This window comes from Bubalus kerabau, chromosome 13, assembly GCF_029407905.1.
Source record: "Bubalus kerabau isolate K-KA32 ecotype Philippines breed swamp buffalo chromosome 13, PCC_UOA_SB_1v2, whole genome shotgun sequence".
NCBI classification, from domain to species: domain Eukaryota; kingdom Metazoa; phylum Chordata; class Mammalia; order Artiodactyla; family Bovidae; genus Bubalus; species Bubalus kerabau.
In genome coordinates, this window is record NC_073636.1 from 15,662,650 (window position 1) to 15,679,792 (window position 17,143).

The window sequence follows — 17,143 nt, forward strand, 5'->3', positions numbered from 1 at the left end:
GCTCCATCCCCTGCTCCCTTTCTGTCTTTTAGAAAACACCAAGGCCCCACCTCTCCATGACCAGTTAATTCAAAGTCTTCATAAATTCCTCAGCTGGCTCTTTTGCGCAGCTATGTCTAAGCTCTGCACGGTTCTTTCTTTTCTTGCCATTTTCCATCAAGACATTTGTCTGGGCCCCATCCTTTCACATCCCACTCCCTTCTAGTGCTGGGCCCCATCCTTTCACATCCCACTCCCTTCTAGTGCAGAATGCGTACGTTGAACTGCTGCCATAGACAAATGAAATTGTTTATCCCTGTAAGGACCAAGGGAAATGCAAATTAAAACAATGAAGTAGACCTTTGAATTTATCACAGTGACGATATCTTAGAATATTTAATTCCTGCTGTTCACAAGTATATGGTAAAGCTTACAGTCTAATATACCTTTAAGTGGGTATAAACTGATGCAATATTTCTAAAAAATCAATTTCATCATCTGTATTAAGACCTAAAAGAGCTCAAAACTCCTGAATCAAAAACTTATTTATTTGAATTTACTAAAAGGGATTAGTGAAACCTATGCACAAAGATTCCTTATGGGAATGTTCAATATTGAGTTATTTATAACATTAGAAATGATAAATAAATGAAATGAGACATGAAATAATAATGGGATGGCTCTAAAGATACCACAGTCTACCCATACTACAGAATAATAGTTGATCATTAAAAGTTATACTTTGAAAGGTACATAACATGGGGATATCCTTTCAGTATATTAATAGTGATAAACATGAGATACAAAGTTATGCATATGAGCATATATTTACATAAATACATATATAGGGAAGTTTTTTAAATATATGAAATTTTAGTGGTTATTTCTGGGTGGTGGAATTATAGATAATTTCTATGATTTTTCTCCCTTGCATTTCTTCATTTTGTAAATGTTCTGACAAAAAAACAAAAAATGCATTATTGTGATAACTAGAAAAACCAAAAAATGCGTATTTCATTAAATATTGCTGTGAAACTGGCAGTTTGATCTCTTCCCTTTCCCGGATAACATACTTGCACTTTTTCAAGAAGCTGACTTTCATTAGGACATAGGGTTTCCATGAGTAGAAATCTCTGGCTGTTCAGATGAAAAAGATGATTCTACTGAGGGAACATTTCCCAGCCTCTCAACTCCCAGGGCTACAAATGGCTGCTTTTCCCAGCAGCTCCAACACACCTACCCCAGCATCACACACAAGTCTCTTCTGTACTCACCGTCAGACATGGGGTCCTGACGTGTTGTGTGTTTGCTGCCTGTGGTCCAGTATGTGCCCTCACACACACTCACACTGCCTTGTAATTGGGCATGTATTTGTTTCATTAAATTCACTCTGTCAGCAGTTTCTGCTCTAAACAGTCCCTGAGGCCAAAAGGAAAAAAAAAAGTCAGTAATCAACAGACTACTTTCAAGTACAGAGTACCAACCTATTTATAAAAGGAAATTAAGTAAAACCGGTAATTATAACTAGCGTACAACCTTTCAACATAGTCAATGAGAAATTCAATTTGCTTAAAATAATGAGATACTCTGGCAGGAACAATCTGTTCGCGCGCTGTTCCCAAGAGCCTGGGGATGGAAACAAGCCCTGCCTGACATTTGATACTATCTGTCAGTTTATCAACTCTGTCTGGGGTGAGTTTTACGATTGCACTAGGAGGTTTGGAAGAGAGAAAGGAAAGGAAAATTCTCTTTTCTATCCAGCAATAGGAAACCCGTTAGAAAATGAGTTCAGATTTCTATTTTGAACACTTGAACAGTTGAAATAGTCTACCTCAGACCTACTTTCAGTGGGTTTAATTTAGCTGCTTTCCACCCTTTTCTGCTGCTGCTGCTAAGTCGCTTCAGTCGTGTCCAACTCTGTGCGACCCCCGAGACGGCAGCCCACCAGGCTCCCCCGTCCTGGGATTCTCCAGGCAAGAGCACCGGAGTGGGTTGCCATTTCCTTCTCCAATGCATGTAAGTGAAAAGTGAAAGTGAAGTCGCTCAGTCGTGCCCGACTCCCAGCGACCCCATAGACTGCAGCCGACCAGGCTCCTCCATCCATGGGATTTTCCAGGCAAGAGTACTGGAGTGGGGTGCCATTGCCTTCTCCATTTCTACCATCTCCCAAACCAAATGGTTGAAGTCTCTTCAGTCTCTGCCCTACTCATATGTTCTTTGTCTAAAGTTTATCCATTAGTTTGTTTTCTGTTTTGTTTTGTTTTTCTTTGTGGTTCCCATATTATTGAAGTAAGACAAAGAAATATAAAAGTTGAATTAATGAGTGTTAACACAAACCAGTATCTACTGATTTGGGGGGATTTCCCTACCTAGCTTAAGACTACCTCCTGGGTTTCATTCCTTCATTGGCTCCACACATTTTATTGGCTACTAAGTGTCAGCCCCTCCGCTTGGTGCTGGCAGGAAAAAAAAAAAGAATAAAGCATGGACCTGTAGTTGTTAAGTCGCAAAGTGGCGTCTGACTCTTCTATGACCCCATGGACTGACTGTAGCCCGCCAGTCTCCTCTGTCCATGGGATTTCCCAGGCAAGAATATTGGAGTGAGTTGCCATCTCCTTCTCCAGAGGATCTTTCTGACCCAGGGATTGAACCCGAGTTTCCTGCATTGGCAGGCAGATTCCTTACTGCTCAGCCACTAGGGAAGCAAAGCATAGCCCGTGTCTTCCTAAATCCCAACAGCTATCAGGGAAGTAGATTCATAAACAGGCCATTATAAAAGCATTTGGAGACATAGTAATAGGGATCCTTGAGAAGGTTTAGAAGAGGTACCTACCTAAGTCAGCTTGAAGGGCCATTGGAAATTAGGATAGAAGCGTAAAGGAAGAAATAAGGAGATAAAATCCAAACTAAGTAGGAAAGGATGAGTCAGTGTTAACCAGGCTGAGAGGAAACATGTTCCCAGTGAAGTGAAGCCAATGAGGCAAGAACCCCAGGCCAACAAGCTGAATGCCCTTGGTAGCCAATGAGTGGCCAGTGAGGAGTGGTGAGAGATGAAGGTGGGAGGGGAGGCAGGTGTATCAGTTGGCTTTTTCTGTGTAACAAACCACCCTAAAACTTTATGGCTTGAAATGCTGCTGCTGCTAAGTCATTTCAGTCATGTCTGACTGTTTATGACCCTATGGACTGTTGCCTGCCAGGCTCCTCTGTCCATGGAATACTCCAGGCAAGAATACTGGAGTGGGTTGGCATGCCCTTCTCCAGGGGATTTTCCCGACCCCAGGGATCAAACCCAGGTCTCCTACATTGCAGGCAGATTCTTTAACACTGAGCCACCAGGGAAGCCCCAGGGCTCAAAATAACCACCATTATATTTATTAATACTCATGAATCTGTGGATCAGCTGGGCAGTTCTTTGGGCCTGGACCAGCTTCGCCAGGAATGAAAGGTACAGGATGACCTAACTCACACATCTGAGCTATCAGCTAGGATACCTGGGGTGTGGTCTCTCATCCTGAAAGAGTTCACTTGGATTCTTCATTTGAAGAACATCAAGTGTGCCCAGAGAGCACAGGAGTGAAAGCATTTTCAAGCCTTCACTTGGATTCACTTGCTAGTATCTAACTGGCTCAGCCCGTAGTCAGTGTGGGCGAGGACTATCAAAACCATGGGAGGTGTGATACGCAGGCTGATATGTTAACAATCTCCTACAAGAAGAAGGATGATAGAAGTCTTGAGTGTTATGACATGCTAAAGAAATGGGAGACCATTTAAGACTTTACAACAGAGGGAATATATATACACAAACATATATTTGCAAGCTAATGTTGTCATCTGTTTTGGATAACTATCCAGAAGTGGAATTGCTGCATCCACTTGGTTTTTGGTAGTTCTATTTTTAATTTTTTGAGAACCCTCCATCTGTTTTCCATAGTATTTACACCAATTTGTATTCCCACCACCAGTGCACAAGGGTTCCTCATTCTCTACATCCTCACTAATACTTGTTATTTGTTGATAATAGCCATTCTGACAGGTGTGAGGTGGAATCGCATTGTGGTTTTGATTTGCATTTCCCCTAATGAAAAGGGATGTTGAGTATCTTTTCATGTGCCTGTTGGCTATCTGTATGTCTTCTTTGAAAGGAAAAAAAAAAAGTCTATTCAGATATTTCGCCTATTTTCAAATTGAATGGTTTGCTTTTTTGATGCTGAGTTAAATGAGTTCTTTATATATTTTGGATATTGACTCCCTGGTAGCTCAGAGAGCTTCCCTGGTAGCTCAGACAGTAAAGAATCTGCCTGCAATGTAGGAGACCTGGATTCAATCCCTGGGTCAGGAAGATCTCCTGGAGAAGGAAATGGCAACCCACTCCAGTATTCTTGCCTGGAGAATCCCATGGACAGAGGAGCCTGGTGAGCTACATACAGTCCATGGGGTTGCAAAGAGCTGGAGACGACTAAGTAACTAATCACACACGTATACTGGGTTTTGTCAGCTATATGAGTTGCAAATATTTTATCCCATTTTATAGGTTGCCTTTTCATTTTGTTGATGTTTTCCTTTGCTAAGTGGAGTTCTTATTTTGATACATCCCCACCCTTAAAAAAACAAATGTTAGAGTAGAGCTGATTTACAATGCTGTGTTAGTTTCAGATGTGTGGCAGAATGAACACTTATACATACCATAAATCCACACTTCTTAAAATGCTTTTCCCATATAAGTCATTACAGAGTATTGAGTACAGTTCCCTGTGCTATACAGTAAGTCCTTATTAGTTTTCTATTTTATAGTAGTGTGTATATCTCAAGCCCAATCTCCCAATTTATCCCCCTCTCCTGAGCCCCTCCCATCCATAACAGTTAAGTTTGTTTTCCACATCCGTGACTCTATTTCTGTTTTGTAAATAAGTTCATTTGTACCTTTTCTTTTTTTAGATTCCACGTATTAAGTGATATCATATGGTATCTGCCTTTCTCTGGTATAGTCACATTTGTTGATTTTTGCTTTTGTTGCCTTTTCTTTTGGTGTAAACTCTAAAACTCATTGCCAAGACCAGAGTCAAGGAGCTTACCACCTATGTTTTCTTCAAGGAGTTTTATGGTTTCCAGTCTTACATTGAAGTATTTAATTCATTGTGAGTTAATTTTTGTGTCTGATGTATGATAATGGTCCAACTTCACTTTTTTGCATGCGGCTGTTCAATTTTCCCAGCACCACTTATTGAAAATGCCTTTCTCCCCATTGTATAGCCTTGGCTCCTTTAGTAGAAACTGACTATATATACTTAGGTTTATTTCTGATTTCTCTATTCTGTTCCATTGATCTACATGTCGGTTTTTACACCAAAATCATACTGTTTTGATTATTCTAGCCGTGTAACATAGTTTGAAATTAGAGAGCATGATGCCTGTAGCTTTGTTCTTCTTCAAGATTGCTTTGGCAATTCAGAGTCTATGTTTCTTAGGATTGTTTGTTCAATTTCTGTGAAAAATGCCATTGATATTTTGATAGGATTGCATTGAATCTATATATCACTTTGGATAGTATAGACATTTTAACAATATTGAGTCTTTCAATACATGAGCATAGAATATATCTTTTAATTTATTTGTGTCTTCTTCATTTTCTTTCATCAGTTTCTTACAGAATTCAGTGTATAGATCTTTCACCTCCTTGGTTAAATTTTTCCTAGATATTTTATTACTTTTAATGCAATTGTAAGTGTAATTTTGATAGTTCATTATTAGTATGAAAATGCAACAGATTTTTATCTATTGGTTTTATATCCTGCAACTTTATTTAATTTGTTTATTTGTTCTAACAGTCTTTAGGGTTTTCTATAAATAATATCATCATTTCATCTGAAAATAGTGACAACTTCACTTATTCCTTTTTCATTTGGATGCCTTTTATTTCTTTTCTTGCCTAATTGCTCTGGCTAGGACTACCAGTACTAGGTTGAATGAAAGTGTCAAGAGTGGGGATCCTGTTCTTATTCTTAATCTTGGAGGGAAAGCAATTAGCTTTTCACATTGAGTATGATGTTAGCTGTGGACTTGTCATATTTATATTTTATTTGTATTTTAAATGAGACAACCAGGAAACTATAATTTCACAGAAATCATAGACTCTGTGTCATAAAAGCTCATTCATTGAAGACAGAATGACCTGGATTTACTTTGAGAAAGTTCCTCAACATTTGCAAGCCTCAAATTTTCCCATCTTTCAAAGTGGAGATAAAAATATCAGATGCCTACCCCCATAGGGTTATAGTGAGGATTACATGAAATAAGGCATACAAAGCACATCAATAAAGTCTAAACTTGTGATAAGCACCCATTAAGCATTGGTCATCCCTAGTTTATTATTATCATTATTATTGATTTCTAGGAGGCTCAGCTGAGAGATGATCACCTAAAAGTTGAAAATGGGCAATAGTAGTTAGGGCAGAGACAAGAGGATGGGTTTGAGAAATATTTGGGGCTTAACACTGGAATAAGAAGGAAATTGATTTTATGGAGAACTCTAAGAAGAAGAAAGATTCAAGAAAAATCTCCAGATTTTTTTCTGACTTAGGTTGCCGAGAGGATTGCTTCTAACTGGTACACCTAATATGGGAAGAAAGCCTCATTTAGCAGGAAAAATAATGATGAGTTGTATGTGAGGCGAATGCGAGATACCTGTGGGAGTCTAGGCTGATGGGCAACCATTGGACAGACCCTGTGAGTTTAGTTGCAAGCCAATTAATGGCCAGCCTTGAGAGAACATAATGTGAAAAGAAACTACCCATATACTCTACTCATGCTTGCAGGCAAAGGATCTTATTTTCAGAAGTGAGTAGAACATTATTCCTCCATAAAATCCAAATCCAAACAAGCAAATGTAAGTGGCTGGAATTCCTCCTCTTGTTCACTGTGGTTTAACTGACCACAGCTTCTCTGAAGGGTAATGCAGAGCTCATTCTGTCATCCATCAGAAGTCTCCATAGGGAGGGGCTAAGCTAAGTGAAATGCCCAGAAGCAGAGAAGACCAAAATACAGGAAGGGCAGCAGTTGTCTGGAGAGAAAGGGAAAGAATTTCCTCTCCTCCAGGAGGAAAGACCAGTTGAAGATTGGTCCCAACAAAGGCACTGCAAATTCCCAATCAAATGATGAGTGTCAAGAGTCACGAGGCAGGAAGAAAAGAAAGATGCAGCTTTGCTTAAGAACCATAGAACTTTTACTGGAGGAGTATCGAGTACCAAGTCAATTCTCCTGGGAATTCTCTCAACTCTTAATTCTTAGACAACTAGAAAAACTCCTTCTCTTCTGCTAAAGGAGGGTACAAAGTCTTCCAGGTGGAAGAGATTTCAGAGGGTGTGCTGGTTGTCTTACTTTGACATCTGGAGGACTGCTCCCAGACAGCATGTGCCTCTTCCTTTGGACTTAGAATAGACAGAAACCAGTTTCCAAACATGCTAGAGTATAGGATAAAGGATTTGGAAATATTGACCTACTAGGTCATTAGCTCTTAAACTGATGAAAACCATGGATATCTTGCCATAAAAATTCATATTCACACACAGTTATTCATAGGATTTGAGGACTTGTTCAAGGCTCTCAGAAGTAATCCATGGAAATTCTAAGGTCTGAGGACCCAAATCTAACAACCTGACAGAGAAGTGGGGTAGGAGGGAGCACAAGAGAACAAGTCAGGGCAGGGACAGGCAAGGAATGCACAGTTTCACCAAGATATTAGCAGGAATGGCTGAGAGATTTGATAATGACATGTTGAAAGTAGTTCATGAAAACCTTTGTTCCTGCTCCATTCCGGTGTCATGGGTGCTGAGGCTCAAAGGGCTGAGTTTGGTAAGAAAACAAGGAATTTTGAAACTTGAGACAGTATTGCAGTTTCTGTATATAAAGAAAAAAAAAATCAGTGCCAAATTCACGTCTTCATTATAATGTTTGCTTTGAAAGAGGCATTTTAAAAACTTAATTTTCACATTTTTGGGGTTTGGTGAAGAGGGTGGAGAATGGCAGGGGCAGTGGTAGATTACTGTTCCAGGACTGTCCACCCACTCTGCCTTTTGTCTCAGATTTGGGCACATGGCTTGGTGTCCTTTCAGGGAACTCTGCATGCCTGGGACTTGAGTCTGCCCTGCTGTTCTGGGTGGGTAGCAATCTGTGCAGGAGGAGCCCCAGTTGCTAGTGCAAAAAGTGTAGGTGTCCCAGGATAACAAACACTTCTGTGTTACAAAACAAACAGGAGTAGAGAGGATGGAGTTTATGTCCTCTCCAGCCACATCACCGCTTCCTATTTAAAGAGCTTGAAGTTCTCTGGTATGGGCTCCTGGTCAGCCCCTCCGTGTATGTACATGTGTCAGCTTATCATTTACCCAGTTTCTCAGAGGAGATGAAAGTCATAGCCTCAGTTGTCTTTCTTCTGTCTCTTGAGCATTTCCCATCTTTCCTCTCTTCTGTTTGAAGTAGAGCATTGAAAGGTGTGGTCATGGCAAGGGACTCAGACATTCAGCCTCTCTTTTGAGTGTAGATTTCCTCTTCCTGTGCTCCCTAACTTCTCTCCAATCGCTTTCACTAGGATTTCTCCCTCTTCAGACCACTGAAATACAGTGGTTCCTCAAAGTTCATGCAAGAGACCAGTTCTTTTTAAACATCAATCACTACCAAAACACTAAAGCTGTGCCTCAACCTTCCTATGTAGCAGTCATATGTTTGGTTACCCCAGAACATCTCTTCAGATTAGGAGAATATAAAGCTTCTTTTCAGTTCAGTTCAGTTCAGTCACTCAGTCGTGTCCGACTCTTTGCAACCCCATGAATCGCAGCACACCAGGCCTCCCTGTCCAGCACCAACTCCTGGAGTTAACCCAAACTCATGTCCATCGAGTCAGTGATGCCATCCAGCCATCTCATCCTCTGTCATCCCCTTCTGCTCCTGCCCCCAATCCCTCCCAGCATCAGGGTCTTTTCCTCACATCATATATGAGTGTCTGAAGTGTGTTAATTTAGGATAGAAAGATACACGTTTCCAGTATCTTAAATGTTAGAGATAAGTGATTTCATCTATGGGAATGAGGAGCCCAACAACTTAGAATGTAGAAATTCAGTGAATTGCAATCATCCACACAGAACTCTGGATGATGGTATATTTGGCAATACCATTCTGAACAATGGGAATATTTTAACTAAGCCTTGAGAACAGAATTTCCTTTTGTCTTAACTATCAACAGCTCCTAGAAACTAAAGTGTAAACATTACACTTTAGTATACTATGGAAAGAAAGCGTTAGTACCTCAGTTGTGTCCAACTCTTTGGGATCCCATGGACTGTAACCCGCCAGGCTCCTCTGTCCATGGAATTCTCCAGGCAAGAATACTGGAGTGGGTAGCCACTCCCTTCTCCAGGGAACCTTCCCAACCCAGGGATCAAACCCATGTCTCCTGCATTGCAGGCAGATTCTTTACTGTCTGAGCCACCAGGAAAGACCCTTGTATACTATGAAAAGTGTACTCAAAACTTTGAGTTTATTAAGTAATAATGATAAAATATGCTTCCAAATCCTTTCTGGGCAGGCATAAATGTGACACAGACAAAATCAACACTAATAGCCAAGAGAACATTTTGTTTAATAACCTTCTGATATTACATGGTAATTATAATTAACTTTAAAGGACTACTATGTGATACACAGTCCTCTAAAACATCTTTGTAATTGATTCCAAATTATTGGTAAGATTGGACAAATGGATGCAATAAAATGCAGCAACATTAACAGAAATCACATTTCAAGGGCCCTGATCCCTGGGCCTCTTCTGCCCTGATGCTTTGTGTTTCCCAATCTCTCTCAAGAGCCTGTTCTAGTGACCCTGACACTTGACTGTAGATAAAGCAACACGTTTTCCCAATTAAATATTTTCTCTTAAATATTCCCCAGTGCCTTCAAAAAAAAAAAAATGGTGTCCAGGATAATACCTAAATATTTCTTTTCAATAAAACCCAGGGTTAAGCTTTTTATTGTAATGACTCTAGTCTAAGGAGACTACCTTTTTGTGCATGGTGGATATATTTATCAATACACTGCCTTATGGTTAAAAAGGAACCGCTTCATGCATGGGTAGAAAAGCATTTCAAATATTTTCTCTTAAACTGATGGAAACCTCGTGTCCAGAGAGAGCAGGGGTCCTAATGAATGGAGCTCTTCTAGAGTGTTTCACTTCAAATCTTGTATTTAGTATGAGATATCGATACAATCAAAGATTGTGTTCTGGAACCTCGGATAGACATGAATAAAATATGAACATATTTATTACATGAGGTCTTAGTTCCTCCTTAGGAAAGGTCCATTGTAGATTTATGTCAGTCATCATTCTTTCAGAGGAGACTTTTGTATCTTTGCCATAGTTCTTTAGGGACTTGGCAGTAGGTTCTGTACCATGGCATGACTCATGTTCAACAACGGTAATAATCAATATTGAAACCTGACCCTGCAACACTGCAGTGAACGCCTCGCTGCAGGCAGCTGGGGTCGCTGAGAGGCCCGGACCCCTGACCACATTGCTCAGGGGCCACATGATTCCAGTTGTGGAGCCATAATGCATATGGTTATGAAAGCATCCATATCTATGTAAACGATCATGAATGTCCATGGACGTTCAGAGCACACTATTTAGATGAACTCAACTGAAACTGAAGAATTTAGGCATGCTGAATACTTTGTGAGATTTTGTCAGTTTTTGATGACTTTCGAAAACCAAATACTGATTTTCTGAATTGTGTATCATTCAGCATTTTGCTTCACTTCGTTTCCCTGTGCCCAGGTTTGGCACTGATTTTTAAGCACTGTTTATGAAAATTATTAGCTAATATAAATTGTAAGAAGAGTTACTGTGGTCTGAATATTTGTTTACCCCTCATCCCTGCCCCAGAATTCATATGTTGAAATCCTAACCACCAAGGTGCTGATTTTTGAAGGTGGGACCCTGAGAGGTCATTAGGTCATGAAGGTGGGGTCTTCATGAGTGGGATTAGTGCCCTTATAAAGGGGACCACATAGAGCTCCTTCATCCCTTTCTCATCTGAGGTTGTGGTGAGAAGCTGGTGGTCTGCAGTCTAGAAGAGAGCTCTCACCAGGGTTCAACCATATTGACACCCTAATCTAACTTCCAGTCTCCTGAACTGTGAGCAGTAAATTCCTGCTGTTTATCATACACCCAGCCTGTGGTGTGGAGAAAGCAATGGCACCCCACTCCAGTACTCTTGCCTAGAAAATCCCATGGACGGAGGAGCCTGGTAGGCTGCAGTCCATGGGATCGCTAAGAGTCAGACATGACTAAGCGACTTCACTTTCACGTTTAACTTTCATGCAATGGAGAAGGAAATGGCAACCCACTCCAGTGTTCTTGCCTGGAGATTCCCAGGGGCGGGGGAGCCTGGTGGGCTGCTGTCTATGGGGTCGCACAGAGTCGGACACGACTGAAGCAACTTAGCAGCAGCAGCAGCCTGTGGTGTTACGTCACAGTGGCCCCAAAGGACTAAGACAACAGTCCCGAGAAGTCATTAACAACAATGGCTTTTGATGAGATTTGAATTGAAATTTTGGCTTCACTTCTTGTTAACTGTAATGAGAGCCTATCTTAGGCTCTTAACTTCTCTGAGATTCAAGTTTCTTACCTGTAAAATGGAGATAAGAGTAGAATATCTCTAGAGTCATTGAGAAGATTAAATGAAATAAAGTAAAAGCATTTAGCTTGGAATATAAACTCAACACTTATTAGCAGTCTTGATGTTTACTAGCAGTAGACAGTCATATTACAAAGAATTTATTCTGTTACCAAGTTCCAGCTGACATCCTTAAGTGTGCCCATCAAGAATGTAAAACAATGGCAAGTAGACATTACGAGAAACATGAGCTTTGAAGCTGGTGGGCATGCAAAGGAGGAAACGAAAGCCATGCTTTAAAAGGATGAAAAGATTGTCACTATCCTCTTGGCTGCCAAGCCATCTGTGATATGTTTTATTGTTTATTTCTGTTGTCTTTATTGTCTAGTTTCTGCCCCTTTTCTTTATAAGCCTTACTGCTGACCTCCTACATAAATGTACTATTCAATCCTTAACAGTTATGACCAGCTAAGGGCAACTTAACAAAAAACAAAAAAAAAAGTACTGGGAGCAGTTGGACACTGTCAAGTTTGTCATCAGGAAAATATAGAGTAATTCCAAATATAGAGCCTCCTGGGATGCAGATGTGAGGAAAGAGGAAGCTGGCTCATGATTTGAAGATACAGATTTTGCAGAGTAAGCATTCGTTTAAAAGTTATTTTCTTAATTGGCATTCACAGAGAGTCAATTTCCAAAATTCTAGTTTTAAAACCTCATAGAAGCCTGGTCTCTCTCTGAATTCATGTTGAAAACCACAGTGCTATTCATAATGTATACAGTTGTCATTCTGCTTTGCATTCTCATAACTGAAAGGATTATAAGCATTTTTGCTTATAGTATTTTTAAAAGGTTTATTTGGATAAAAACAGAAATGTGGAAGTTGCCTGACTGGTGACAATATTTGTAGCCATGGAAAAAAATAAAAGCCCAAAGTGGAAGGGGAAGCATGAGATCTTGGTGCAGACCTTCAGACCTTTGGGAAAAGCCTTCATTCAGATGATGGATAGAGGAAGATGAGACAAATCGAATAGTTTGAGAGGGAGAAGAACCAATATATTCATTTAACACATAATGCAAGAGGGACAAAACTTTAGCAGGAGTTTTCACACTTTTTAAGACACAGATCCTTATTCTCAAAGGATTTTACTTCACTTTCAATAAATAAAGTAACAAGAGTAAACTGGTAGGACTTACTAATATGGCATTTTTAAAAATATTTATGCATTTATTTGGCTGCATTGGGTCTTGGCACGTGGGATCTTCAATCTTTGCTGCAGCCTGTGTGATCTTTACTTGTGGCATAAGAATTCTTAGTTGAGGTGCGTGGGATCTAGTTCCCTGACAAGGGATCAAACCTGGGTCCCCTGCATGGGGAAGTTTGGAATCTTAGCCACTAGACCACCTGGGAAGTCCCACTGTGTGACATTTGTAAGCACGCTATGTAAAGCCACTCTTAAATCTTATGCAAGTCTGGAAAATAGGTACTTTGATTACTCCCTTCTATTTTCTTATTTTACAGATTAGCAAACTGAAACACAGAGAGGTGAAGCAACCTGCTCAAGGTCACAGAATCAGTAATGGGTAGATCCAGAAAGAATGACTCAGGGTTTGAAAGGTCTGGGAAGTTACCATGAAGGTAGAGGAAGGGGCCTTAAAGGGGCCAGAGCAGCAGCCAGACTAAGAGAAATGAGGAGAGAGCAGAACAGAGCACTGATCTTCTGGCTCTAAAACGTTCAGCCAACACCCTAGCTTTAGAACACACTTTCCTCTTCATTTTTCACAACCAAATGGGGTTTTAATATCCCAGTTGAAATCTTGTAAAAAGTAGTCCCACACTTTTCATAGTGCCTCAACTCCAATCTCTCTCTCTCTCTTTTTCTTTCTCTCTCTCCACACATACACACACACATACACACACACACACACACACACACACACACACACACACAGTTTCAAGGGAGAACAGAGGGAAATAAAGAGGAAACCACTTCACGTTACTGCTGCTTTGGCAGTGAGTGTCAGGATGGGGAGTGACGGTGAAGGAGAGAAGAGGAAGATTTTAATGATGCTGTAAAGATTGTAGGTGCATCTCCAGTCAGGGTGATGGGATTTAATCAGGAAACATAATGAACTTTTGATACCCCAAGCTTCCATTGCACAAAATACATATATTTAAGTGAAAAACAGACACTACTCCTTAAACTTTGGGCCAGGAAAGCCTGTACTGAAATGAGGCACATTTAAATTGCAGTTGATTCCTCTTCAAACCATTCTGTCTGTAACCTTTTAACTGTCTAATTTACTGCATTGTAAATCTAAGGAATGGCCCATCTGTGTTCAGTTCCCTCTTAGAAACAAAAAACAAACTGAGCTCCTATATTTGCTTTCTCTTAATAGCAATTTGGCTTAAGCCTTGGATTTCTTGATACTTGAGAGGGGTAGCTCCACCCATGGTGAGAGGCCGCAGACATGGGTTTTCTCTGAACTTCTCAAGGCATTGCTGACCTTGTACGGTGTCACGAAGCTCCTGGCCTCTGGCTTCAAGTTTGGGCTCCTTAAATGTAGGTATTTACTCCTACTCAGGTCTGTTCACCCCCAAATCCCTTAAAAAGATTAGCACATTTATGCACCCACTTGGTCCTCAGTCTTTTTAAAATAGAATAGAACTGAATTACTTGCAGGAGTATTATGACCTCGATTAACCAAAAGCATCAGGAGCTATGATTTAAAAATCCTTTTTATTTAGGTCAATTTATTTCCTTTTCACAAATGTTTATTGAGTGTCTACTGTGTACCAAATTTTAGATTTGGTGATGAGCTTTCAAAAATTAATATAAATATTGTAATTTGGGCAATGAGTCCCCTACCAACATTGGACGGAGATGAGAACTTTATTTCCTAACCTGATCTTCAGCTGTTTTTTGATTGATTGACACTTGGTAAGCACATACACATTTAAGAAAAAAATAGGCGGGCATCGCAAGGTATCCATGATGGCAACAAGGGACTGGTCTTCTGTTTTCAACAACTTGTCACAAAGGAGCCACAAAATAGCCCATAGACAGATAATAGGGCTTCCCTGGTATCTCAGATGGTAAAGAATTCATCTTCAAATCAGGAGACCCAGGTTCAATCCCTGGGTTGGGAAGATCCCATGAATATTCATTGGAAGGACTGATTCTGAAGCTGAAGCTGCAATTCTTAGGCCACCTGATGTGAAAAGCTGACTCATTGGAAAAGACCCTGATGCTGGGAAAGATTGAAGGTAACAGGAGAAGGGGGTGGCAGAGGATGAGATGGTTAGAGAGCATCACTGACTAATGGACATGAATCTGAGCAAACTCCAGGAGATACTGAAGGACAGGGGCGCCTGGCAAGGTGCAGTCCATGAGATCGCAGAGTCAGACAGGACTACAGCGACTTAGCACACAAGCACACACAGATAATTCACAGATAAATTTTCCTGTCTTTTCATGACTGATACTGTTTGGGGATTTGGAGTTGTCTCTAAAACACCTGACTGTGCCTATCAAAGAGGTTCCCAAGAAGGAATGTACATTAATATTTGAAAATATTCTGGATCTCATTTGTATCTTTGCCAAGTGGTCATCAAGCTGCTCTTAGACCATTGTTTTCCATCAAATCACACTGTAACCATAAGTCTTTGATGTTATTTTTTATGATTTCTAACTAAGAGGGGCATGAGATAAATGTGTGTGTACTAAAACCCCTGTCCCCTCCTCTGTTGGATAAAGAGTTGGAGACTCAGTCCTGTAGGGAGACTTGAAGCTCCTTTAAAGTAATGTGAAGTGTGCTGAGAAAGCCCAAAATAGTTCCATGCAGCTTCAAAATGAGAAAAATAGCTAAGAGGACAATGAACTGGAGGTAGAATTGTTTTCCATATATTTTGCAAATCTAGGCAATGCATTCTTCATTCAAGCCACAAAGTGAATGAAGAGCAGAGACAGTAAGACTCAGATGAAGACTCAAATTGCTTTTTACCTGGGGACCACTGTCTTCTGTCTCTTGGGATACATTTCTTTCTAAACTCTTAGTATTTGGGGAGAATGGAGAGGAAAGGGGGCTAATTATCACAAGAGCAGATCTCATCACTAATCTTATTGCCAAAACTGAACCAACAACTTCAACAGAAAGATGGAATATGTTACTGTAAAAAAGAACCCATTCTCTGAATAAAATAAATATAAATGGCTTTTTTCTAATAGTCCGCTAATAAATCTCTAAGTCTTTAGTGTTCCTACAGAAGGCAGTCAGATCTCATTGCTTAAAGATACACAAAGTAAGGAAGCCGTGTCTGAAGTATTTCCACCCCTCTCCCCCAGAAAAAATTATCTCTAAAAAAATTTTAACTTATAAAATTAATTTCTTCACGATATAAATGATAAAGGTTAGAATGCTTCAGAGAGGTATAAAATTAAAATGTTGCTTAAAAGATTCACAAATACTAATTCTCATAAGGTAAAACACATGAGCTTAAGATTTAGTCATTTTGCTAGGAAATAATGAATCAAATGATCTGGTCAAAAAGAAATTTGAAGGTTATGAAGCCTTGACCAAAAGGATAAAAACTTTAAATTACAAGATTCAGTGAATTTACCTCCTATAGACAGAGTAAAATGATCTTTAAGATTCTTCATAGTAGTAATAATATTAGTAATTCACTGAACCATTATATAAGCTATGATAAGTAAGCTGGGAGCAAACATAAGATTTATTGAATTTATTTAGCTGTTCTTTCTACAAAGAGTTACTAGTAAATTTGGCTAGAATTACTTACCTGTTCCAATCAGCAGCACAGAAGTCTTGATCAGATAATAGAAAAAGAATAGTCAATTAAGCATGTCTAACTTCTTCACTATCAATATAAATGTTTTGTTCAAATTAATAACTACTGAAGAGAATACCCTTACCCTTGTATTTAAAAAAAATGAAAATACCCTTGGTGTCTCTCCTTTGAATACATATATTTTATATCATCATTTCATGACTATCTTCCTAAAAATATCGTTACAAATAAAAGCACATAATTTCAACTACAGAACGAAGCTTTGGATTTTCCGTGAGATCAAGGAAACATCTGTCTTTGCCTCTGAATCACCCCTAATATGATTACTCTTTTGGCTGGCTTATTGGTCAAATCAGAGTGCATGGTTGACCCTGCGGTTTACCACATCATCAAACATGAAACCTGCTTAAAGTAGTGAGTGGACCACACCCTGGCCGATTTGAGCACATTGGACAAGCATGTTTACTCTGAGAAGCATCCAGGCAATGGAGGTCACACGTGTTTGCACAAATGTTCGGTAAAACTCTGTGCAAGAACATAGGGTCACACCAGTCATGGACAAAACAGCGAAGTTATACTGCAAGTGGAAGCTAAGCTTTGGGAAGTCTTTCTTTAATCAGTCCAAGGGGCTTTAGTGCAGAAAGCAAATATAATGAAGTATTTGGAAGTGTACTAGAGCCTCAGGAATTGCCTGTAA

At 39.8% G+C, this 17,143-nt stretch overlaps 1 long non-coding RNA gene across 5 annotated transcripts in view; it reads right to left on the reverse strand.

The window, feature by feature from the left end:
• The window catches only part of LOC129625352 (uncharacterized), a 35,157-nt gene extending 18,438 nt beyond the window's left edge, over positions 1-16,719 (reverse strand). For 3 of the 5 annotated variants that reach the window (XR_008701371.1, XR_008701368.1, XR_008701370.1), the window contains exons 1-3: positions 16,571-16,719; positions 16,438-16,462; positions 1,254-1,398 (exon numbers count right to left, since the gene is read on the reverse strand). This is a non-coding gene — a long non-coding RNA (uncharacterized LOC129625352). Of the gene's footprint in view, positions 1-1,253; positions 1,399-1,515; positions 1,573-16,437; positions 16,463-16,570 lie in introns of those variants that run through there. The other 2 variants (XR_008701369.1, XR_008701372.1) reach the window with 2 other exon arrangements.
• Between the last annotated feature and the right edge of the window lie 424 nt (positions 16,720-17,143).